The 26,880-nt window shown below is 49.7% G+C and overlaps 1 long non-coding RNA gene across 7 annotated transcripts in view; it reads left to right on the top strand.

Moving 5' to 3' along the window:
* Positions 1-26,880, top strand: part of LOC126517676 (uncharacterized) — a 76,774-nt gene that overhangs the window by 33,737 nt on the left and 16,157 nt on the right. For 5 of the 7 annotated variants that reach the window (XR_008609777.1, XR_008609779.1, XR_008609780.1 and 2 more), the window contains one exon: positions 25,304-25,424. This is a non-coding gene — a long non-coding RNA (uncharacterized lncRNA). Of the gene's footprint in view, positions 1-3,331; positions 3,453-5,960; positions 6,122-19,853; positions 20,160-25,303; positions 25,425-26,880 lie in introns of those variants that run through there. The other 2 variants (XR_011893339.1, XR_008609782.2) reach the window with 2 other exon arrangements.

Genomic DNA, 26,880 nt, shown 5'->3' with positions numbered 1-26,880 from the left:
GAATACGATGGTTAAGACTTCTCACGTGTAGGAATGCGAAAACATTTGCCGCTTGTAGACCTCGTAACGTCATGAATGCTCGCATTGAACACATGAACGCACTCATGCACGCATTAGGCGCACCGTTAGTCAGCCAGAACTGTGGAGTCGCCGTGGCGGTGGGGAAGCGGGCTCATATGGCAATCTGCAAGCCCAAATTCGATTCCCACCCTCACCGAAATGTACAATATTTTATTTTCAAACCAATTATTTACTATGTTTACAGGAACCTCTCTGAGAAATCTGACGTCACTCCGAGCATTTCTGACGTGTTTTAAATGCGAAGCATTTCTTGACGAACATTTGCCGATTTGACAGTATCTATATCTAGCCAACTGCGTCTAGGTGCCCAATGGTCATTTCGTTAAATTGGTATGTACCAAAATTGGCATACTAAGACAGGAGTGCATGACGAACAGAAATGAATGGTCTTAACATGAATATCACACGTGTATCATGTAGGCCACGAAACAGCCACCTACGTATTGATGCTCTCACGCTCGTATCATTAGCTTGGTAAGTACCAAAATTGGCATACTGTGACAGAAATGTATGCCGAACGTAAATGATTGGTCATGACGTGAATATCATGATATGTCTGTCATGTAGGTCATGAAACAATCGCTTACGTCTTGGTGCTTTCATAGTGGTTTCGTTAACTTTCTAGGTACCAAAATTGGCACAGTATGACAAGAGTGTATGACGAACATAACTGATAGGTCATGACATGAATATTATGACATGCGTGCCATTTAGGTCATGAAACAGTCGCCTACGTCTTGGTGTTCCCATGGTCGTTTAGTTAACTTGGTACGCTTCCCGCACACTGATTTGCATAACATCGATTTCCACACGGCGTGGGATCTGCCGGCTTTTTTACTATTTGAGCCGTCGGCCATTCTTGGCACCATTTTCGGCTACGCTTACACTCTAAGAACAGTTTACACCCTTTGGAGTGCCCCTTTTGCCACACAACAGTAATCGTCATCTGCCTTAATGCGTTTCCTTTCGTTAACGCTGCGACCCCGGTACTTTCCATTAACGAACGGCATGCGCGTTATCAGCACGATAGCATTTCCTGTCGACAATGCTATCATGCTGATAACGCGCGTACCGTTCGTTACTGGAAAGTACCGGGCTCGCAGCGTTAAAGAAAGGAAACGCATCAAGGCGGATGACGATTATCGTTGTGTGGCATATAATGCTCTCACATTAAAATCTTTTTGCGCAAAAGTTCCCCTCGTAGGTCTTTGAGACATTCCTGGAAATTTCTCATGGTAAAATAACACTAGAGGGATACTTGCTTCGAGCAAACTTATTCAGACGAGCTCCTGCAGCATACAAAATTGACAGCAGCAATGTCGCTGAAAATATTGTGAAGGAAGAAACTATGGGGCTCTTGCATTGCCCAGGGGGCGCTGCGAAAATGGTGCTAAAAAGCGCCGTCTGGCCTGAACTGGGTAGCACGAAGCTCGGTCGTCTGCTCCAGAAAGCACGTTTAAATATGGACCCACCACTTTCGGTTTTGTAGTACCACGGCTTGCAGCGAATATCGGGCGCCGAAGATATCCGGGGTGGCACGCTACGTAAAGGCAACAAAATATGTAACGCCGAATACGTGTACGTGGCGAAGTTTTAGCGCGGTGTCAATAGCAAGTGACGCGAGTCGCATACAAAGTTGAATTTTAGGTAAGGTTTGCGCGCAGCTAGATTCAGTGCAGTGATAAGCAGACATCATGTGTACGAACTGCTCGAGCGCACGATCGTACGCGCCGCGACGGCAGCGGTCTTTCGACATGCCGCGAAAAGGCGGGCCTCCTGCAATCTTTGTTGACTGCACGCCGCTGCATGGACAAGTAGTTATACCTGCACTCAGTAGCGGCCATCTCTCCCTTTAGCAACTGATAAATAACTGATGCAGTGCATATGAGCTCGCAGTAACGTACGTGCGAATCGCGCTGCAGCGTGAGCTCGTGCGCTGCTCGCTTGATGTAGCTTTTAATGACAGCGCTCGAACATCGATGTGCTGCAACCAATACTACGTTGCTGCGCTGCCTCAATGGGCTGGCTTGAGGTCAAGGATGAGCACATTTAACTCTCTAACCTGTGCTGCTCGTAGCGGGGTAGTGAATTGTCACCGAATCAGCCTGACAGCTTGTGTTCATTTGCACACACCTGGTCACTTCACCACTTCGCACCAATCGAATTGTATATTGTCGCTGTGGCCGGGTCTCGAATCGTGAATCACCAGCCATACCTGCTGCTATGTCGGTCTGCCGTCGGGTCTGTAAGTGCAAAATGCCGAATTTTAGAACACAGATAATCAAGCAAGCTTCAAAAGAGGCGAAGCAGTCAGCATGGCGCGAAGTTTCGCTTACCCAGCGCGACGAACTGCAGCTATCCAGCGGGCCCGTTGCTCCGCTTCGTCAGGCCTTGAAGGAAAACGGTAGAATCTGATGTTGGGGATTTAGGCCTTCTTGTTCATGGCAGCCCACGAGGCAGAAGTAACGACGGTGACGCTTTTCCGAGGCTGAGCTAGGTCTCTCCGGATCGGCGTCGCCGACTCCTTCTGCTTCCAGCATTACGTCTCATGGAGAGTCCGTTCTCGTTAAACTATAGGCTGCGGCTAGCTCGCAGTGCGGTCGGCGTGGTCTGTGAGAAGTGACGAGCCTTTTCGCACTCGCAACAGGGCAGAAGAAAGTGCCAATCGACGCAAAACTCGGGCTAGAAACGTGCTTCGCCACAGCCAGGGCTCGATACTACCCCAGCTCGTACTACCCAGATAACGTTTCGCGCGCTGCCACCAGGCCCCGCTACTATACCCTAAACTCCAGCGCAAGACGCCCATAACCCTCTGTCTTACCCTTTCTCTTTTTTGTGTTAACAGTTTCTTTCGCGCTCGAAGGTATGTCACTGAAAATGTCACTGCTAACCTAAAAAAAATGTGCTGCTTGTCAGTCACTGCTCTTCGAAGTTTTTTTGCTGCTTGTGTGCTGCGTCTGAAGGTAAATTTCATCGTTGAAAAAGTGCGCATGTGTCCCACAACAGTGTGTGCTGCGCTCTGCTCGCACACCTCTTATTAGTGGTTATTTTCAATGTTACTGCAATGCTCGGATGCCTCTGCTTCCGCGGACACCAATGTTACTTCAGAAATGGAATTGACCTTCTTTTTTGCTATTTCATTATGTGCCCTGCTATGCTCACGTACGTTAGATATCTGTAAGATTGGGATTTGCGTGTGATAATTTGTTGTTACCGTAGCAGAATGCTAGAAGAAATCTTCCTTTTGCAGATTGTCGTTTCGTACCTGGGTCACGACCATCTAAGAATAGTGATCGTGGATCTGCAGAAAGCATCAAGCTTTCTCGCAAATGTGGCTGACATACCTACAGTACCTCTAGCCGCGGATACAAGTAAGAGATTTTCGTTATGTCAAAATTATTTTGCGGTAATACAATGTGCTTGTGCAACAGAATAAGCGCTACACAAGATTAGAAATGCAGTCACTGGTCTGATACTTGTTACCTTTCTGGGTTGTGGCAACACTGGTCTTTGCATATTATATAAGATGCAAAGACCAGTGTTACTGTAAAGAGCCTAATATTATACAAACCCGATTTAATACAAGGGGTAATTTAAAGATACTCGGAGCGAAAAAAAAAGTTTCGCCAGCTTATTATACTTCGCAACCCGCCGTGGTTGCTCAGTGGCTATGGTGTTGGGCTGCTGAGCACGAGGTCGCAAGATCGAATCCCGGCTACGGCGGCCGCATTTCGATGGGGGGCGAAATGCGAAACACTCGTGTACTTAGATTTAGGTGCGCGTTAAAGAACCCCAGGTGGTCAAAATTTCCGGAGTCCTCCACTACGGCGTGCCTCATAATGAGAAAGTGGTTTTTGCACGTAAAACCCCATAATTTTTATTATACTTGGCACCAATCCTTACAGTGCTTAGCTATCTTCTTTCTTCAATCTGACACCAATTATATCGCCGTGAAACTCCGTATAATTAAGGCAATAAAATCGTTGCCGCGCGCCGTATGCTGTGTGTGCGAGTACAAGCGTGCGAGGGTGAGCCGGCGGGGGCCCGCGGTAGCTCGCTGCTCAATCTCGCGTACGCAAGGGATAGAAGCGGGAAGTGCGCCGACTTCCGCTAGGCGAAAGGCCGTGAAGGTATGGGCGAGGGAAGGGGGGGGGGGGCGTATTTTGCTCTCCGCGGATGATTCCGCACGGAAGAGAGAAAAAAAAGGAGGGCGAGGAGTACGGCACTACTCCCGCCGGACGCCCTTGCACACTATCGCTTCTCGCCATGAGGTCACGTATTGCCTGCGCGGCTCTTCCCATGACTGCCGGCAACGCCCTACTAAGCCGCTGACGCGCTCATGTGGTTTTCGGACGTCAGGGCGCGCCGCGCACCGCTGGTTTCTTTCGATGGCGCCTTTCAGGCAAGAAGTCGCGATAGCAGCAGCATAAATTTTAATTTACGGTAGCTCTTTTCGCTACTTCTGGCGTGTGATGAATGCAACTCTTCAAAAGTGCCCTTACGTTACGTTACGCGTGAGTGGTGTATATTCCAATTTGCGAAATGCATTACTCCACGCTAATTCACAATTTAGCTGTGTCAAGTTTCGCGTATGTGGCTTCCACTCGTGTTCCTTCGCGCCGTTCCGAGTGCCAGCTGTGAAATTAATGCCGTAAGGTTTTCAGGATTTTAACTACTGAGCAACTCGCGATCGCTGAGGCGCCCTTCGTCGACGTCGTTCCTCGTACATTGACTGGCGCCACGATTCGGATGCCTCTCACTGCGTTCGTGCCGACGAAGACAGACGCCACTGTACCACGTGCGTGAATGGGGCACTCTTTGCGGGTGGCAAGTATGCTTGAGTCCACAATACTGGTGAATGAAGAAACGATGTGTTTATATGTGCCTACAATGCGTCCGATATTTTAAGGCCACACGTGACCAACTGCGCCTACATAGAAGCGAGCGTGATTCATAAAATAGGTAGTCGAGTGCCTACTATAGTCTTGCGTGCATCGTAGTGCTGTGATAACCTAAATCAGGACAGCTCCAAGCCTCTTGCATAAGTTGTTTACTGCTGAGGCTGTAATTATTCCACATGCTTGAAAGTTCACCTACAACTTGCCCATAAGTAACCCCTAATTTGAGACAAATATAAACGAGGCTTTGTCTAGTCCACCAAAGATACAGGAGAAACCTTGTACAAAACTTGTTAATAGGGAAACAACTAAGGGTCCAACAAATATTTGCAACGCTCCTAATTACATCATAAATGTTAACCGTGCCACTGCTTGCACTTAGCATGTGTCTCATCTCCATTGCCGTGCAGCTCACTAGCGACATCAGTAACATAGCTGATGACGACCGTATGGCGCTTTCGAAGACCAGCTTTTTTTTTTTTTTTCGAACGCTGTAAATATGAGCAATTTTTTAGGCATTGCATAGGCATCTTACATAAAATGCTCCTCCTTCTCTCAAAATTTCAACTTCGTCGCACAATGAGTTCTTCCATGACATTGGGCAAACTTGCGCAGTTCCTAATTCACTCTTGTATAAGCGATATTGTACAGGGGACGTAGTGGGAGCAGGCTTGTGTTGAATAGAGAGAGAGTTTGAAAAAAAGGTGACTTCACGCTCCGCTTGCGCGCTCCATGCAGAGCGCACGCCTGCATAATTTAGCTGAGCGGTTCACAGCAGTTTGTGCTACCGCGGACTCTCTCTGCTTTTTTTTTTTTTCCAAGCCCGGAAGGTCGTTCAGGATCCCATTAACTGAGTCTCTTTTACACTGATGGGAAAATGTGCTAACTCGTGCTCCGCTCCCGATTTCTTTCTAGGAAAAGACGTTGGCAACACTTCTGAATAGAAGCTCTTGTATTAAGAAATGTTCTTCTAATATGCAGCGATCGATAACCTGACATGCAAAGCGACCGTCACCCGCTGGAGCGAGGAGGGGCTAGGGGACCGACCGAACCCCTTCGGTACAGATTTCGAAGTCGTCTCCAACGGCATCTCAGCAGACCACACAAGGAAGCTGGCCTCACTTGTGATCAATCACTTATAGGTACAATAGACTTTGCCGATTTTCCACCTGGCCCGGTATTTTGTAGCGATGCCTTTTCCGATTCTATGCTTTTTCAGGCTTTTCGCGCTTGGCCAGTGGTCAGAGCGACGGTCTGCCCCCATTATCAACGGGATCAGGCGGCCGTGTGTGGTGGATGATAAGAATAGCATAGAATAAGGCATAAGGCAACGCTACAATATAGCGGCCCAGATTTCGTGTTTCCATCATTGGATGACATTTCGGTTGAGACCTATGCAGCGCATAAACAGGAACACTGCATGAGAATAAACGTCGCATACGATTAATGCGTCGCTATAAAAGCCTATGCTGAGGTTAGTACTGCATATTGCAACAAGCACTGGTCTTTTCGATATATTAAAACATGAAGTAGCTTAGTAAGTAATTTGCGTAAGTAACCAGAAACACAATGGAAGTTATACAAAGTGGTGTCTTTGCGGCACTGCGTTTAATATTGGTTCCAATTGCAGATGCACAGCACTGTGCGTGTCATACCAGGCTCTTCTCGCTTGTTCGGTAGGCAGGATCCTGCCTCACTTCGTTTCGGGCCTTACACATGTACACACAAAAAAAGAGAAAAATCATGAGCCATCCACTCTGTCAAGGTGGTTGACCAGCGAAGCTGTTTAACACGCGACGCAGAGTTGACACATAATTTTGAACAAAAATACGAACTCATTTATTGCCTTGATGGCTGGTCATCATGCCGAAAAGTACGCAGACTCATTTATTGCCTTGATCGGTGGTAAATAATTATTTCACTCGCAGCTGCGATCACATTCTTTGATACTGTAAAATCGATGCGCGAACGCCGCTGGGTGGTCGGTTGGGCCGGATCGTTGTGGCATCGCAAGTGATATGTCTGCAACACGGAACGCCTAAACCGCTCCCTTTTCGGTACCGACTCGTCATCATCGAGATCACTGACAACGATAACAGGGGTAGTATCATTGCAGCTAAATCGCAAAAACTGAGTAGCCATGAACCTTAAGGGACTATGAGTCATTGCCTAAACCGCTCGCTACCTTTTCGGTAACGACGCTTATACAATGAAATCACCGACAAAGACAACACGTGTAGAATCATCGCAGCTAATTCACGCAGAGTTGCCATGAACCTTACGCGACTATGAGTCATTGCATTTTTTGTCGACAAGTGATGGCGACACCGGCCAGTACAATATCCATCGAGATGTTCCACAAGGGGGACTTCTCAGTCCAACTATATTCAATGTTACATTAATTGGCCTTGCTTCTGAACTTCCTAACACTGTGAAGATTAGCACATATACTACCCCAGCTCGTACTACCCAGATAAAGTTTCGCGCGCTGCCACCAGGCCCCGCTACTATACCCCAAACTCCAGCGCAAGACGCCCATAACCCTCTGTCTTACCCTTTCTCTTTTTTGTGTTAACAGTTTCTTTCGCGCTCGAAGCTATGTCACTGAAAATGTCACTGCTAACCTAAAAAAAAATGTGCTGCTTGTCAGTCACTGCTCTTCGAAGTTTTTTTGCTGCTTGTGTGCTGCGTCTGAAGGTAAATTTTATCGTTGAAAAAGTGCGCATGTGTCCCACAACAGTGTGTGCTGCGCTCTGCTCGTACACCTCTTATTAGTGGTTATTTTCAATGTTACTGCAATGCTCGGATGCCTCTGCTTCCGCGGACGCCAATGTTACTTCAGAAATGGCATTGACCTTTTTTTTTTTGCTATTTCATTATATGCCCTGCTATGCTCACATACGTTAGATATCTGTAAGATTGGGATTTGCTTGTGATAATTTGTTGTTACGGTAGCAGAATGCTAGAACAAATCTTCCTTTTACAGCTTGTCGTGTCTTACTTGGGTGTGGACCATCTTAAGATAGACGTCGTTGACCTCCAAAAAGCAACAAGCTTTCTGCAAGGTGTAGCTGATATTCCAACCATACCTCTGGCTGTAGACACAAGTAAGAGATTTTCCTTATGACAAAATTATTTTGCTGTAATACAATGTGCTTGTGCAACAGAATAAGCGCTACACAAAATTAGAAATGCAGTCACTGGTCTGATACTAGTTACCTTTCTGGGTTGTGGCAACACTGGTCTTTGCATATTATATAAGATGCAAAGACCAGTGATACTGTAAAAAGCCTAATATTATACAAACCCGATTTAATACAAGGGGTAATTTAAAGATACTCGGAGCGAAAAAAAAAAGTTTCGCCAGCTTATTATACTTCGCAACCCGCCGTGGTTGCTCAGTGGCTATGGTGCTGGGCTGCTGAGCACGAGTTCGGAAGATCGAATCCCGGCTACGGCGGCCGCATTTCGATGGCGGGCGAAATGCGAAACACTCGTGTACTTAGATTTAGGTGCACGTTAAAGAACCCCAGGTGGTCGAAATTTCCGGAGTCCTCCACTACGGCGTACCTCATAATGAGAAAGTGGTTTTGGCACGTAAAACCCCATAATTGTTATTATACTTGGCACCAATCCTTACAGTGCTTAGGTATCTTCTTTCTTCAATCTGACACCAATTATATCGCCGTGAAACTCCGTATAATTAAGGCAATAAAATCGTTGCCGCGCCGTCTGCTGTGTGTGCGAGTACAAGCGTACGAGGGTGAGCCGGCGGGGGCCCGCGGTAGCTCGCTTCTCAATCTCGCGTACGCAAGGGATAGAAGCGGGAAGTGCGCCGACTTCCGTTACGCGAAAGGCCGTGAAGGGATGGGAGGGGAAGGGTGGGGGGGGCGTATTTTGCTCTCCGCGGATGATTCCACACGGAAGAGAGAAAAAAAAGGAGGGCGAGGAGTACGGCACTACTCCCGCCGGACGCCCTTGCACACTACCGGTTCTCGCCATGAGGTCACGTGTTGCCTGCGCGGCTCTTCCCATGACTGCCGGCAACGCCCTACAAAGCCGCTGACGCGCTCACGTGGTTTTCGGACGTCAGGGCGCGCCGCGCACCGCTGGTTTCTTTCGATGGCGCCTTTCAGGCAAGAAGTCGCGATAGCAGCAGCATAAATTTTAATTTACGGAAGCTCTGTTCGCTACTTCTGGCGTGTGATGAATGCAGCTCTTCAAAAGTGCCCTTTACGTTACGTGACGCGTGAGTGGTGTATATTCCAATTCGCGAAATGCATTACTCCACGCTAATTCACAATTTAGCTGTGTCAAGTTTCGCGTATGTGGCTTCAACTCGTGTTCCTTCGCGCCGCTCCGAGTGCCAGCTGTGAAATTAATGCCGTAAGGTTTTCAGGATTTTAGCTACTGATGAACTCGCAATCGCTGATGCGCCCTTCGTCGACGTCGTTCCTCGTACATTGACTGGCGCCACGATTCGGATGCCTCTCACTGCGTTCGCGCCGACGAAGAAAGGACGCCACTGTACCACGTGCGTGAATGGGGCACTCTTTGCGGGTGGCAAGTATGCTTGACTCCACAATACCGGTGAATGAAGAAACGATGTGTTGTCGAGGTACAGTGTACGAGTAATGCATATAACAGAGGCGTCTTCAGAAACTGGGAGTGACACTCAGAGGAATCTGTTATTCTTTAAGTTTGGGGGTTTAATAAATTTAACGCTGCGCGACCTTATCTCGGATTCGGGAACTGACGACCGAAACGAGCCTATCACGGTGGACGACGTCGCTCAGACGAGTGCAATGCACGGCACTGCTACGCACTTAGAGCAGCCAAGAATTTATTAGTAGTAGCGCGATTATGATTTCGCCATCACGGGCCCCAATTCCATTGAATAAGGGAAACGTACGCTTAAAATTGATTAAGAATTCCGTGCAGCTAGAAGGCCATAGGGGAATGTCCAGCCTTATCTAATCGTGAAAACTGCGTACTTGGCTACTGAAGGGAAGGGGAACTGACAATCGCGGTTCAATCCCGCGAGCAGGCGCGAAAGGAAGCAAAGAAGAGGGGCAGGGCGGGAGATAGAGGGGGGGGGGGGGGGCGCTCGCACTCCGCAACAAGTGTGTACTTTGCACGGCCGCGCACGCCTATCTTGAAAGGCTGCGGCCACGAGACATTCATTTGAGGGATTGCCAGCCGTTTGTACGCAGGCGCGAGTAAGAGCGAGCGCGAGAGAGAAAATCTGCGGGCTTTTGCTCTTTGAATACAGGACTCTGCCTAAGCACTACGGAGCAGGTTTCTTAACGTGCGTTGTATTCGTTTGTCACGAGACATGCCGGCACTGCGGTGTGCGGTCGAATTTGTTTACGCTCAGCCGCTTGGTGCCCACGCAAGGAGGCAGTGGGCGCGGACGCCCCCTTGGTGATCGCTGTGTCTGAAGCGACAATGTTCTGACTGGTGTTGTAAAGTCGCGGGTTGCTTTTTTTTCATCGCCACGATAGATAGGATTCTTTACAAGCACTGCTCCAGGAGGGCACATGTAACCGGCAATTGGAGACCTCAGGAGGGCATCTGAGGTTATAAAAAAGCAGGCGTCGCAGGATCTCCATGGCACCGAAGGTGTAGCGGGGGGATCAAAGCTGGAAGCAGGGCGGCCCGTGGTTTGGGGCCGCGGAGGCCGAAGCGTGCCAGGAGGTGTTCGCATTTAAACTGGCTGTCCACGATAGCGGACAGCCGATCTTATAAACTCTTGACGCGCACTATCCTCGGCGAGCTAACACCCACGGACCAGTTCGGGTTGTAGGGTTTGTGTCCCCGTCGCCGCCTTGGTGTCCTGGAGTTGCCGCCAATAATGCGAGATAGTGACGCGTTGTTAGAGCTAGTAGAAAACACGATTGAATACATATAATTACGTCCAGCCGCAAACTTGTGACGCTAAGTTCAGAACTACCGCGCCCCGCGACTTCTTTCGATATATGCGGCCCGGGCTCTGCTACGGTCGCTACTGCTCCGACAGAACCATCTGAGATGTGATTTACAAGGTACATCGCCGTAAGGCGCGAGAAAGCTATGATCCGCCACGACTGAATTAGCACAAGCGCCGAAGGTGCGACACAGTCTGTCCGACACAGCGGTCACCAAATGGGGCGGCAGTGCCCGCTGGTTCACCTATATTACAGCGCCGGCCGCCAGCGTCCGAGAGTAAACAAACTCGACCCCACTACGCAATGTCGACACGCCTAGGGACAAACACAACACGCGCTAGGAAACTTCCTCGGTACTGCCTAGGCAGAGTCATATTGTAGCGAAGTGACGCAGCTGTTAGAAATCAGAAGTATCAGCTCACCAGGGAGCCGAAGATGAAGGTGGATGAGCTCAGGCAGGGGCAATTGCAGATCCGTAGCTACGACGACGAGAAGTAGCATTCCAACAAGTAGGCTTATTAACTTGGAATTTACTTTAAGGTTGCACTGTGCAAATATTTATGTACAAAACGATGTCATACCCGTCGTCGATGGCCTACTTGACCGGCACCGTTGTCAGATGGGAAGAGGACTTGGCACCCGGAGGTGCCTCGTCCCAGAGATTACATGTACTCTACAACCCAACATAATTCGGTACATTGACCTCGGTGCCCCCTTTAACCCAGGCTGACTGGGCGGGGCGACTTGGTTCGGACCAACGGTCCTTCCCGGACAAGGGGGCTGTTGTGGTGCAGCACAACTGAGGAACTGCACTCAACACACGAACAGCCATGTCGGTCTTACAGGACACAAGCCTGACTGACCCTCGGGCTGCCTTGACACAAAGGAGGTCAAGGCATATAACCATGGAGAATACCAAAGCGATCCGCGGGGCAGCGCGACCACATGAAGGTGCGCCATTACCGGTTCCTGCTCTGGGTCCCACTGAGCCAAACAAAACCCCATAGATCGACTGGCACACACGGCCGAGTGGAGCGAGCATTGGAGCATGCATGATAACTTAATGGAGAGCTTTCCACCTAACTCATCAGAAATCACGACAGGACGAGCCCACACTTCGAGGAACTTCTCCCCCAAGCGGTGCCGCTCCCGGGGGAGGTGGAACCAGACCTCCTTCCGTGCTTTCGCAAGCATTTCGTGAAGGCCCGGCGCCCGTCCCCCGAAAATTGCATCGCAGAGTGCCCGCCAAACTTGGTATGAGCACTCGGCGAGAGGTACGGACTCGTTGATCGCCTGATTAGGCAAAGGGTGCAAAAATGGAACTGTCTGATAGGGAACGCCTGGGAGATTAAAGAGACTAGCAATCCTTCCGAGAAGAGCGGCATGGAGCACACACTGTGTAAGATATGAACAGAGTTCTCACGACCGCAACAAAAGGGGCTGTTGTGCCATTACCACCAGCCCGGATTCCGAATCTACAAGATGCAGAATTTATCCTGCGAGCGTCCTTCGGACAAACCCGGGCCTGCGCCGAAAGGCACAGCGCCCTAATTCTCCCTTGACAAGTCAAGATGCTGAGCCGTCAGGCAGCGGTATCCTGCGGAGAAGTATCAGCTAGCAACATGTCTAAACGTGTCACCAAGTGCCAGACAGCACGGCGCCGCACCTCCTTTTCCTGGAGGTCACCGCGCGCGCGAACTTTGAACCGGGTGGCCAGCGCGGTCGCTGGTTGGACCGCTCGGACGACCGTCGAGTGCTGGCTTTGTATTGGGCCGTTTGAGTGACAATGGTTTCTCGGGGCTTATAAGCCGCGACGCGCCTCCTGGAAAACCGGATCGGCCGACCCACCGGGAGCTAGTGCCGCTCTCGACTGGAGTGAGATGTGTCACGCGTTTTCGCCGGACGTCGCGTTGCGGGAACAGTCGCGTTTGCTGTGAGCTCTCGGCCCCAGTGCCGATCCGATCATGTCCTGTATAATGACCTGTATATAGTGTATAAAGTCCCTTTTGTTATTCTCACCGACGCCTGACTCGGAGTCTTCGCTACCAACGCTCTGTCACGAAACGGGTGACGAGCGCTACGGGACCACCTCAAAGTCGAAATAGTGGTGGCACCGGTGCAATGTCGTAACAGTGCATGGCAGCTACGGGATTGACCGGCATCGGCTACCTCGGCGCGGTGAGTGCCTGAAGTTTACCTCAAACATCAGACTTTCTCTGACACAGGTTATAGTAGCTTAGGGAAGGATTTGGTGTTGCATTGTGTTAACCTTGTGTGTTTCAAGCCTAGTGAGTGTTTTGAAAACCAGGGGATGCTGAGGGGGTAAACAGGGCAGTGTGTGAAATACTTGCATATATGTCTTACTAGTAGCATTATAGTAGCGTATAGCAGGTATATTCAAAAAGGGTAAACAGCAGGAGGACAGTGTGAACGATGGAGAAGTACAAGGTCAAGGAACTTCTCCAAATTTGTGAGGAGTTGGGCATTGAGTTGGGCTCAACCAAAAGAAAGAATGCGATCCTTGAGGTCTTGAGGACTGGGGACGTAACGGCTGAGGAATCCGAAGAGGCCTGGGCGGATATCAATGAACGTCGGGAAAGGGAGAAGGAACGTCGCGAGGAGGAAAGGAGGAAAGGAGAGAGTCGTGAGCAAGAGCTTAAAATGAAAGAGTTGGAGACCCGAAATAGCGCGCCGTCGCCTAGTCTCACTTCTAACGTTCCAAGAATACGCGATCAACTTCCACCCTTTGTCGTCAGAGAGGATATGGCCAAATACCTTGTGAAATTTGAGCACGTGTGCGAACGGAATAGCATTGAGCCATCCCTCTGGGCACAGAATCTGTTAGCCTTGCTTCCTGGGGAGGCATCAGACGTAATAACTTGCTTACCGAAAGAGGCGTTTGAGAGCTACAGTGATGTGAAGGAAGCGCTACTGCGGAAGTACAAATTGTCGCCCGAAGCTTTCCGGCAGAGGTTCCGGTATGCAAAAATGGGGCAGGGAGTCGAATGTTGACTTCGCGTTTCGTCTAAAAGCCGACCTGGTGGAATGGCTGAAGGGCGAAGAGGTTTACGACGACCGCGACAAAATCGTCGAATGCATCGCATTGGAGCAGTTCTACCGTTGCATTGATGAGGATGTCAGGCTCTGGCTGCAAGATAGGCTAAAGGAGGTTAAGCTAAACAAGGCAGCAGAGTTAGCGGAAGAGTATTACACCCGCCGCAGCTTGCACAGCAAGGCAGTGCGCGTAGAAAAAGCAGATAGGAGAGGTGGGTTTTCCGGGAAGCCCGACGAACGGAAGCAAATCACGCGTCGCGAGTTTCGGGAAGATGAGTCCCTTACCAAAGAAACTGTAAGGGAAGGACAGAATGCATCTCAGAATGATAGCGATGGTCCCACACAGCGAAACGATACGACGCGTTCTTTTGAAAAACGGAAACCGTTAACCTGCTACAATTGCAAAAAGCAAGGGCACATCGCTGCGAGCTGCCCAGAGAAAATTGCTTTTGCAACGATACAGGAAACTCACAAAAACATACGACTATTGGAGCCATATGTGCAGGAAATTAAGGTAAATGGTAAGAAGTGCCTTGCACTTCGGGACTCTGCAGCAACTATGGACGTTCTCCACCCATCTTCTCCTCCAGTGATTTTACGGGAGAGTGCGCTAGGATACGGCAAGTGGCCGAGGAGGAGAGTGTCTGCTTACCGATCGCAACGGTTATCATTGAAGGAGAGTTTTGGAAACTTAACACCGAAGCCGCTGTGTCTGCCGCCCTCCCGGAGCACTTTTCCTACCTCTTCTCAAATAGCTTGGAGCAGCTGCTGAAGGATCAGGGCAAATCATTCTTTGCCGACCTAGCGTACATGGCCCTCACGCGATCCAAAGCGCGCCCGCTGTCGAGGGAACTTGACTTTGCGTCGGTGAGCGAACAGCGGTGCGGCACACGGACCGATCAAGGTAACTTAAGTGGCGAGCAGGCACGGGAGAGGCAGAGCTCGGAGGCCGGCCTGGGCGAGCGTGTCCTGGAAATGAGTGGGAGTGACACGTGCAGTGCTAGTCGCGATATGGACGCGACGCCGCAGTTAGGCGACGCGGGCTCCACACTCGCTCCGGTTTCCGCCAGCTGGCAGGAGCAGGCTGCAGTTGAAAGGGAAACTCGCGAGCAACAGGAAGACTGTTCACTAGCCGATCTGAGGAAGAGCGTAAAACGGGGTGTGAAAAAAAAGAGGGTTTCATTTTACGAGGAATCTGGCTTATTGCACCGCCGATACACGGATAAGCAGGGTCGCAAATATAAGCAGCTTCTGATTCCGCGAAAATATCACCGGGAAAAAGGAATGACCTCACTTGCTTCCTCAGCAGTGTGTTTTCGGTCCAAGTGATTTCAAGGGGACCATTCTATTTGTCAATATTATTGCTGATTATTAATTGTTCCTCATATTTTGGTGTGTTGTTCATTTGAAAAATGGTTGTTTGAGCCTTGTGTACTAGATCGTACACCTGCCTCTTGTTGCAGCGGGAGCAAAAGGGGGATAGCAATTTAGTTAGGTTGATTTGGATTATGGCCTTGTCTGGTGTTTGACGGGAGACAGAGGGCACTTGTTCGTGTTGGGTGTTGCCTTTTGCCGGTCGGTTTTGCAAGCTGCAGAACGACCAACCGGGACCCGTGGCGAGAAGCAAGGGCTTAGGAACGACCCGAGCGGAGCTGGTTGAGGTGCCTTGGCGACAACGCGGTGAGCAGAGCTCCTGTCCTGGCGAGTGGGACCTGGGCACGTGAAGTTACCTGGCGTCCAGGCACTGGACGTGAACTTGGACGAGCCTGATGAACGTGCGCGCCTGGCATCCGAGCCACATGGAGGCAGCTAGTCTTCCCGGCGCCTTATCTGAGGGCGGGGATGCTGTTGTGCCATTACCACCAGCCCGGATTCCGAATCTACAAGATGCATAATTTATCCTGCGAGCGCCCTTTGGATAAACCCGGGGCTGCGCCGAAAGGCACAGCGCCCTAATTCTCCCTTCACAAGTCAAGATGCTGAGCCGTCAGGCAGCGTTGTCCTGCGGAGAAGTGTCGGCGAGCAAAATGTCCAAACGTGCCACCAAGGGCCAGACAGCCCGGCGCCGCACCTCCTTTTCCTGGAGGTCACCGCGCGCGCGAACTTTGAACCGGGTGGCCAGCGCGGTCGCTGGTTGGACCGCTCGGACGACCGTCGAGTGCTGGCTTTGTATTGGGGCGTTTGAGTGACAATGGTTTCTTGGGGCTTATAAGCCGCGACGCGCCGCCTGGAAAACCGGATCCGCCGACCCTCTGGGAGCCAGTGCCGCTCTCGACTGGAGTGAGATGTGTCACGCGTTTTCGCCGGACGTCGCCGTGCTGGAACAGTCGCGTTTGCTGTGAGCTCTCGGCCCAAGTGCCGATCCGATCATGTCCTCTATAATTACCTGTATATAGTGTATAAAGTCCCTTTTGTTATTCTCACCGACACCTGACTCGGAGTCTTCGCTACCAACGCTCTGTCACGAAACGGGTGACGAGCGCTACGGGACCACCTCAAAGTCGAAATAGTAGTGGCACCGGTGCAAAGTCGTAACAGGGCGTACTCGACGAGCCGGGACGGCTGTGAAGGGCCTGTAACTCAACGGCAGGCACCCTCGCGCATGGCGGTACATGAACGTAGCTCGCCTAACGTCGAAGAAACTGGCCGTAATAAGCCTCCAGTTCGGCATGTGCATGGACAGATCGTACCTTTGGCAATGCGGGGAGAGACCCGGGGTAAGGTTATATCGGAGTGGAGTTGAGACTATGTCGATGCCGGGGTGAACCTTGTGGAAGCTTGCCCGAGAATTGACAGCCGCCGCATAAATGGTGGATGGGCGAACCTGAGCGAGGCACACCGTGGGAAAATGTGCTCTGCGAAAAGAAGCGTAGTCGGGTACTAAGAAAAAAGGAAGTTAAGCTTCGAGTTAGGAGCATATCCGAGTTAAGAGCGACCTGGGTCCACCTGACTATCCGCCTGGTCTCCCGTGGTGAAGTGCGCCGTGTGCTGTCTCCTTGCTCTCTCTAAAAGCTACTCACTCTTCCTTAAATGACTTTCTGCAGCATTCAAGGGGCCGGCGGGAGGCGCAGGCTTCTCCACCAATGCGTTATTTCGTTATTTCGACCAATCAGGCAAGCTGACAGCATCCAATAAGAGCCAGAGCTCAAGAGGTCAATAATGGTCGCATAAACACTCCGCATACAAAAGCACTACGCCCATAACTAATCAGTTGTTGACGCCCGATGCAGCCGAGCGTGGGAAGACGGCGCGACACGTGCACGTATAATGACGTCTCAGGTGCGGCAGCGTCGGCCAGGTGGGAGCACATGCCCGAGGCATGTGCTCCTCCGCTTCCTCCGCGGCTTCCTCCGCGTCGAGGAGCCGCAACATTCCCGGAAAGAAAGAAACAAAAGGGGCCCGCGGTGAACTATCTTCGCGACAATTTATTCAAGGGGCAAAAGCCCCCAGATTTTCCCTCGCGCCTGCGCACAAATGACTGGCGATTCCTCAAATTAACGTCTCGTGCTGCGACCAGCTCGCGTATTTACAATTGCTAGTACGTACAGCGGGGCGTGGCACTTGCGGAGACGGCGGACTTTTGCGCGCATGCGCGAGTAAGAACGGGTGCGAGAAAAGAAATGTGGGGACTTTCGCTCATTGAATATATGACCCTGCCTAGGCACTACAGTGGTGTTTCTTAGCGCGCGTTATATGCGTTTGTCCGTAAGCGTGCCGGCAGAAGTCGCTGGGCGCGGTAGTGCTGAACTTAGCGCCGCAAGCTGGCGGCTGGACATAATTACATTTATTCAATCATGTTTTTACTAATTGAAACAACGTGTCATTATTTCGCATTATTGGCGGCGCCTCCTGGACACCAAAGCGGCAATGGGGAGATCAAAGCTGGAACCCGGACTGGTCCGTGGGTTGGGGCTGAGTGAGGCATGCGCGTGCCAGGGGTGTAGATTGGCTTTCTGCGATAGCGGACAGCCGATCTTAGACACCGCTGGCACGCTTCGGCCTCCGCGGCCCCAACCAACGAGCCGCCCTGCTGCCAGCTTTGACCCCCCTCCTCACCGCTGGGGCCCTGGAGATCCTGCGCCGCTTCCTTTACTTAGGCCTCAGTTTGCCGGTTACATGTGCCCTTTTGGATCAGTGCTGGTAAAAAAATGTCAGCTATCGTCGCAACGAAAAAAGCCACCCGCGACTTATACAACGCCATTCAGAACCATGCTCCTTCAGACACAGCGATCACAAAATGGTGCGTCCATGCCCACTAACTACCTCACCGCGCGGGCAACCAGCGGCGCAGCGTAAACTCGACCGCATTCCTTAATGCCGGCATGTCTAGGAGACAAACACATACAACGCGCGCTAAGAAACGTCTTCCGTAGTGCCTACGCAGTCACATATTCATGGAGCCAAGGTCCCCAGATTTTCTCTTTCGCACCCGCTCTACTCGCGCATGCGCAGAAACGTCGAGCGCCGCGAAAAACGCCACGCTCCGCTGTACCTACTAGTAATTGTTGATACGGGGCTGCTGTATAACTTTGTGTGTGCTGTGTTCTCGCCGCTGTTGCGCTGCGGGGATAGATAGCACGAAGGTCACTTTGCTCCCTGCTGCTTCCGCGCTTGCTCACACCAGCATTTTCACAGTCAGTGTCCGCACTCATCGAGTGTGAAGTGTTTGTTTGTCTGTGCGCGATGCTGCCATGTTTGTAAATTAAATGAGCATGCGAATGTGTCCTAGTTTATACAACCCGTAAAACTCCCATCCTTCGTAATTCGCTGTCCCAATCGATGCTTCGCCTTTCGAGGCCATCCTGCCTGCTCATTTCCTGTATTCTCTTGGACATCGCGTTGGTGGGAGACACACACACACATAGAAACACCGATGTGCTTATAGGTACCTACAATGCGTCCGATATTTTAAGGCCACACGTGACCAACTGCGCCTACATAGAAGCGAGCGTGGTTCATAAGATAGGTAGTCTAGTGCCTACTATAGTCTTGCGCGCATCGTAGTGCTGTGATAACCTAAATCAGGACAGCTCCAGGCCTCTTTCATAAGTAGTTTACTGCTGAGGCTGTAATTATTCCGCACGCTTGAAAGTTCAACTACAACTTGCCCATAAGTAACACCTAATTTGAGACAAATATAAACGAGGCTTTATGTTTAGTTCACCAAAGATACAGGAGAAACCTTGTACAAAACTTGTTAATAGGGAAACAACTAAGGGTCCAACGAATATTTGCAACGCTCCTGATTACATCATAAATGTTAACCGTGCCACTGCTTGCACTTAGCATGTGTCTCATCTCCATTGCCGTACAGCTCACTAGCGACATCAGTAACATAGCTGATGACGACCGTATGGCGCTTTCGAAGACCTGCTTTTTTTTCTTGCGAACGCTGTAACTATAAGGAATTTTTGAGGCATTGCATAGGCATCTGACATAAAATGCTCCTCCTTCTCTCAAAATTTCAACTTTGTCACACAATGAGTTCTTCCATGACATTGGGCAAACTTGCGCAGTTCCTAATTCACGCTTGTATAAGCAATATTGTACAGGGGACGTAGCGAGAGCAGGCTTGTGTTGAATAGAGAGAGAGTTTGAAAAAAAGGTGACTTCACGTTCCGCTTGCGCGCTCCATGCAGCGCGAACGCCTGCATAATTTAGCTGAGCGGTTCACAGCAGTTTGTGCTACCGCGGACTATCTCTTCCTTTTTTTTTTCCAAGCCCGAAAGGTCGTTCAGGATCCCATTAACTGAGTCTCTTTTACACTGACAGGAAAATGTGCTAACTCGTGCTCCGCTCCCGATTTCTTTCTAGGAAAAGATGTTGGCAACACTTGTGAATAGAAGCTCTTGTATTAAGAAATGTTCTTCTAATATATGCAGCTTTCCCCGACAACACCCTAGAGTTTGCAGTTTCAAGATGGAACGATGATGGCACAGGGGACCAGCCGCTCCCCTTTGGTACTGTGATCTCCATCAAGTACCGGGGAATCCAGAACGAGAGCGCCAAGAAGCTTGTAACCCTGATCATCAACCACCTATAGGTACAATAGACACTCGAAGTCACCCTGACCCGGTGGAGCGAGCAAGGCTTAGGGGACAGACCCGACCCTTTCGCCACAGACTTGGAAGCCGTGTCCAACGGTATATCACAGGACAACACCAGAAAACTCGCATCGCTCGTGATAAACCATCTATAGGTACAATAGACTTTGCCGAGCTTCCACCTGGGCCGGTATACTGTAGCGATGCCTTTTCCGATTCTATGCTTTTTCAGGCTTTTCGCGCTTGGCCAGTGGTCAGAGCGACGGTCTGCCCACATCATCATCAGGATCAGGCGGCCGTGTGTGGTGGATAAGAATAGCATAGAATAAGGCATAAGGCATCGCTACAAAATAGCGGCCCAGATTTCGTGTTTCCTTCATTGGATGACATTTCGGTTGAGACCTATGCAGCGCATAAACAGGAACACTGCATGAGAATAAACGTCACATACGATTAATGCGTCGCTATAAAAGCGTATGCTGAGGTTAGTACTGCATATTGCAGCGAACAGTGGGCTTTTCGATATATTAAAACATGAAGTAGCTTAGTAAGTAATTTGCGTAAGTAACCAGAAACACAATGGAAGTTATACAAAGTGGTGTCTTTGTGGCACTGCGTTTAAGATTGGTTCCAATTGCAGATGCACAGCACTGTGCGTGTCTTACCAGGCTCTTCTCGCTTGTTCGGTAGGCAGGATCCTGCCTCACTTTGTTTCGGGCCTTACACATGTACACACAAGAAAAGAGAAAAATCATGAGCCATCCACTCTGTCAAGGTGGTTGACCAGCGAAGCTGTTTAACACGCGACGTAGAGTTGACACATAATTTTGAACAAAAATACGAACTCATTTATTGTCTTGATGGCTGGTCATCGTGGCGAAAAGTACGCAGACTAATTTATTGTCTTGATCGGTGGTAAATAATTATTTCACTCGCAGCTGCGATCACATTCTTTGATAATGTCAAATCGATGCGCGAACCCCGCTGGGTGGTCGGTTGGGCCGGATCGTTGTGGCATCGCAGGGGATATGTCTGCAACACGGAACGCCTAAACCGCTCCCTTGTCGGTACCGACTCGTCATCATCGAAATCACTGACAACGATAACAGGGGTAGTATCATTGCAGCTAATTCGCGCAAACTGAGTAGCCATGAACCTTAAGGTACTATGAGTCATTGCCTAAACCGCTACCTTTTCGGTACTCATTTATTGTCTTGATCGGTGGTAAATAATTATTTCACTCGCAGCTGCGATCACATTCTTTGATAATGTCAAACCGTATTTTTTACGTATTGTGCCGGTGTTTCTCATGAAACAGAACGGTCCACGTAATTTTTACGGCAGGTTTGACCGTAGAATTAGATCTTTTTTTTTTTACATTGAGTAAAGGATGGCAGAAGACTAGGTGGGGCGATGAAATTAGGAAATTCGTGGGCGCTAGTTGGAATCGGCTGGCGCAGGACGGGAATTTGGAGATCTCAGGGAGAGGCCTTCGTCCTGAAGAGTACATAAATTAGGCTGATAATGATGGTGACCACAAGAGAACCGTTGAAAAAGATGGCAGGATTTAGTCAATATTCGTGGCGTATCGACATAAGAATTACTGGGAGACATTATAAGTGAAGGACACGCGCTTCAAATACAAGATACGGTACAAGGCCACGGAGTAGGTGAATACTTTCTGTTGATACAAATACACTTTTGTTAGCCTCAGAACCTATTAGCGTCAACTTATAGCTTCTGCTAACCCTACCAAATTCAACCAAAACATCTGCTAACTCTACCAAATTTTTCTTAAGCTGTACGAATTCAGCTTCGTTCACTCTTACAAATGTTGCGGTACATATTAGGAAAAAATATTCGGCAGAGACTTAACTTGAGCTTCAAGTTAAGATGTATTTCTGAATACGATGGTTAAGACTTCTCACGTGTAGGAATGCGAAAACATTTGCCGCTTGTAGACCTCGTAACGTCATGAATGCTCGCATTGAACACATGAACGCACTCATGCACGCATTAGGCGCACCGTTAGTCAGCCAGAACTGTGGAGTCGCCGTGGCGGTGGGGAAGCGGGTTCATATGGCAACCTGCAAGCCCAAATTCGATTCCCACCCACACCGAAATGTACAATATTTTATTTTCAAACCAATTATTTACTATGTTTACAGGAACCTCTCTGAGAAACCTGACGTCACTCCGAGCATTTCTGACGTGTTTTAAATGCGAAGCATTTCTTGAACATTTGCCGATTTGACAGTATCTATCTATCTAGCCAACTGCGTCTAGGTGCCCAATGGTCATTTCGTTAAATTGGTATGTACCAAAATTGGCATACTAAGACAGGAGTGCATGACGAACAGAAATGATTGGTCTTAACATGAATATCACACGTGTATCATGTAGGCCACGAAACAGCCACCTACGTATTGATGCTCTCACGCTCGTATCATTAGCTTGGTAAGTATCAAAATTGGCATACTGTGACAGAAATGTATGCCGAACGTAAATGATTGGTCATGACGTGAATATCATGATATGTCTGTCATGTAGGTCATGAAACAGTCGCTTACGTCTTGGTGCTTTCATAGTGGTTTCGTTAACTTTGTAGGTACCAAAATTGGCACAGTATAACAAGAGTGCATGACGAACATAACTGATAGGTCATGACATGAATATTATGACATGCGTGCCATTTAGGTCATGAAACAGTCGCCTACGTCTTGGTGTTCCCATGGTCGTTTAGTTAACTTGGTACGCTTCCCGCACACTGATTTGCATAACATCGATTTCCACACGGCGTGGGATCTGCCGGCTTTTTTACTATTTGAGCCGTCGGCCATTCTTGGCACCATTTTCGGCTACGCTTACACTCTAAGAACAGTTTACACCCTTTGGAGTGCCTCTTTTGCCACACAACAGTAATCGTCATCTGCCTTAATGCGTTTCCTTTCGTTAACGCTGCGACCCCGGTACTTTCCATTAACGAACGACATGCGCGTTATCAGCACGATAGCATTTCCTGTCGACAATGCTATCATGCTGATAACGCGCGTACCGTTCGTTACTGGAAAGTACCGGGCTGGCAGCGTTAAAGAAAGGAAACGCATCAAGGCGGATGACGATTATCGTTGTGTGGCAGAAGGGGCACTCTAAAGGGTGTAAACTGTTCTTAGAATGTACAGAATTCGCGTAATGGCGCATATAATGCTCTCACATTAAAATCTTTTTGCGCAAAAGTTCCCCTCGTAGCTCTTTGAGACATTCCTGGAAATTTCTCATGGTAAAATAACACTAGAGGGATACTTGCTTCGAGCAAACTTATTCAGACGAGCTCCGGCAGCATACTAAATTGACAGCAGCAATGTCGCTGAAAATATTGTAAAGGAAGAAACTATGGGGCTCTTGCATTGCCCAGGGAGCGCTGCGAAAAGGGTGCTAAAAAGCGCCGTCTGGCCTGAACTGGGTAGCACGAAGCTCGGTCGTCTGCTCCAGAAAGCACGTTTAAATATGGACCCACCACTTTCGGTTTTGTAGTACCACGGCTTGCAGCGAATATCGGGCGCCGAAGATTCTTTCCGGGGTGGCACGCTACGTAAAGGCAATAAAATATGCAACGCCGAATACGTGTACGTGGCGAAGCTTTAGCGCGGTGTCAATAGCAAGTGACGCGAGTCGCATACAAAGTTGAATTTTAGGTAAGGTTTGCGCGCAGCTAGATTCAGTGCAGTGATAAGCAGACATCATGTGTACGAACTGCTCGAGCGCACGATCGTACGCGCCGCGACGGCAGCGGTCTTTCGACATGCCGCGAAAAGGCGGGCCTCCTGCAATCTTCGTTGACTGCACGCCGCTGCATGGACAAGTAGTTATACCTGCACTCAGTAGCGGCCATCTCTTCCTTTAGCAACTGATAAATAACTGATGCAGTGCATATGAGCTCGCAGTAACGTACGTGCGAATCGCGCTGCAGCGTGAGCTCGTGCGCTGCTCGCTTGATGTAGCTTTTAATGACAGCGCTCGAACATCGATGTGCTGCAATCAATACTACGTTGCTGCGCTGCCTCAACGTGCTGGCTTGAGGTCAAGGATGAGCACATTTAACTCTCTAACCTGTGCTGCTCGTAGCGGGGTAGTGAATTGTCACCGAATCAGCCTGACCACTTGTGTTCATTTGCACACACCTGGTCACTTCACCACTTCGCACCAATCGAATTGTATATTGTCGCTGTGGCCGGGTCTCGAATCGTGAATCACCAGCCATACCTACTGCTATGTCGCTCTGCCGTCGGGTCTGTAAGTGCAAAATGCCGAATTTTAGAACACAGATAATCAAGCAAGCTTCAAAACAGGCGAAGCAGTCAGCATGGCGCGAAGTTTCGCTTACCCAGCGCGACGAACTGCAGCTATCCAGCGGGCCCGTTGCTCCGCTTCGTCAGGCCTTGAAGGAAAACGGTAGAATCTGATGTTGGGGATTTAGGCCTTCTTGTTCATGGCAGCCCACGAGGCAGAAGTAACGACGGTGACACTTTTCCGAGGCTGAGCTAGGTGTCTCCGGAGCGGCGTCGCCGATTCCTTCTGCTTCCAGCATTACGTCTCATGGAGAGTCCGTTCTCGTTAAACTATAGGCTGCGGCTAGCTCGCAGTGCGGTAGGCGTGGTCTGTGAGAAGTGACGGGCCTTTTCGCACTCGCAACAGCGCAGAAGAAAGTGCCAATCGACGCAAAACTCGGGCTAGAAACGTGCTTCGCCACAGCCAGGGCTCGATACTACCCCAGCTCGTACTACCCAGATAACGTTTCGCGCGCTGCCACCAGGCCCCGCTACTATATCCCAAACTCCAGCGCAAGATTCCCATAACCCTCTGTCTTACCCTTTCTCTTTTTTGTGTTAACAGTTTCTTTCGCGCTCGAAGCTATGTCACTGAAAATGCCACTGCTAACCTAAAAAAAATGTGCTGCTTGTCAGTCACTGCTCTTCGAAGTTCTTTTGCTGCTTGTGTGCTGAGTTTGAAGGTAAATTTCATCGTTGAAAAAGTGCGCATGTGTCCCACAACAGTGTGTGCTGCGCTCTGCTCGCACACCTCTTATTAGTGGTTATTTTCAATGTTACTGCAATGCTCGGATGCCTCTGCTTCCGCGGACTCCAATGTTACTTCAGAAATGGAATTGACCTTTTTTTTTTGCTATTTCATTATGTGCCCTGCTATGCTCACGTACGTTAGATATCTGTAAGATTGGGATTTGCTTGTGATAATTTGTTGTTACGGTAGCAGAATGCTAGAAGAAATCTTCCTTTTGCAGATTGTTGCTTCGTTCCTCGCTCATGACCACCTTAGACTCGTCATAGCGGATCTTCAAAAAGCATCCAGCTATCTTGCACACGTCGCTGACATCGCTGCGGTACCGCTAGCCGCGGATACCAGTAAGAGATTTTCCTTATGTCAAAATTATTTTGCGGTAATATAATGTGCTTGTGCAACAGAATAAGCGCTACACAAGATTAGAAATGCAGTCACTGGTCTGATACTTGTTACCTTTCTGGGTTGTGGCTACACTGGTCTTTTCATATTATATAAGATGCAAAGACCAGTGTTACTGTAAAAAGCCTAATATTATACAAACCCGATTCAATACAAGGGGTAATTTAATGATACTCGGAGCGAAAAAAAAAAGTTTCGCCAGCTTATTATACTTCGCAACCCGCCGTGGTTGCTCAGTGGCTATGGTGTTGCGCTGCTGAGCACGAGTTCGGAAGATCGAATCCCGGCTACGGCGGCCGCATTTCGATGGCGGGCGAAATGCGAAACACTCGTGTACTTAGATTTAGGTGTACGTTAAAGAACCCCAGGTGGTCAAAATTTCCGGAGTCCTCCACTATGGCGTGCCTCATAATGAGAAAGTGGTTTCGGCACGTAAAAGCCCATAATCTTTATTATACTTGGCACCAATCCTTACAGTGCTTAGGTATCTTCTTTCTTCAATCTGACACCAATTATATCGCCGTGAAACTCCGTATAATTAAGGCAATAAAATCGTTGCCGCGCCGTCTGCTGTGTGTGCGAGTACAAGCGTGCGAGGGTGAGCCGGCGGGGGTCCGCGGTAGCTCGCTGCTCAATCTCGCGTACGCAAGGGATAGAAGCGGGAAGTGCGCCGACTTCCGTTACGCGAAAGGCCGTGAAGGGATGGAGGGGGGGAAGGCTGGGGGGGCGTATTTTGCTCTCCGCGGATGATTCCACACGGAAGAGAGGAAAAAAAGGAGGGCGAGGAGTACGGCACTACTCCCGCCGGACGCCCTTGCACACTACCGGTTCTCGCCATGAGGTCACGTGTTGCCTGCGCGGCTCTTCCCATGACTGCCGGCAACGCCCTACTAAGCCGCTGACGCGCGCACGTGGTTTTCGGACGTCAGGGCGCGCCGCGCACCGCTGGTTTCTTTCGATGGCGCCTTTCAGGCAAGAAGTCGCGATAGCAGCAGCATAACTTTTAATTTACGGTAGCTCTTTTCGCTACTTCTGGCGTGTGATGAATGCAACTCTTCAAAAGTGCCCTTACGTTACGTTACGCGTGAGTGGTGTATATTCCAATTTGCGAAATGCATTACTCCACGCTAATTCACAATTTAGCTGTGTCAAGTTTCGCGTATGTGGCTTCCACTCGTGTTCCTTCGCGCCGTTCCGAGTGCCAGCTGTGAAATTAATGCCGTAAGGTTTTCAGGATTTTAACTACTGAGCAACTCGCGATCGCTGAGGCGCCCTTCGTCGACGTCGTTCCTCATACATTGACTGGCGCCACGATTCGGATGCCTCTCACTGCGTTCGTGCCGACGAAGACAGACGCCACTGTACCACGTGCGTGAATGGGGCACTCTTTGCGGGTGG

Source organism: Dermacentor andersoni, chromosome 3, assembly GCF_023375885.2.
Source record: "Dermacentor andersoni chromosome 3, qqDerAnde1_hic_scaffold, whole genome shotgun sequence".
Taxonomy (NCBI): domain Eukaryota; kingdom Metazoa; phylum Arthropoda; class Arachnida; order Ixodida; family Ixodidae; genus Dermacentor; species Dermacentor andersoni.
Note: the sequence above shows the minus strand (reverse complement) of the source record. Positions and strands in the feature narration are given on the sequence as shown.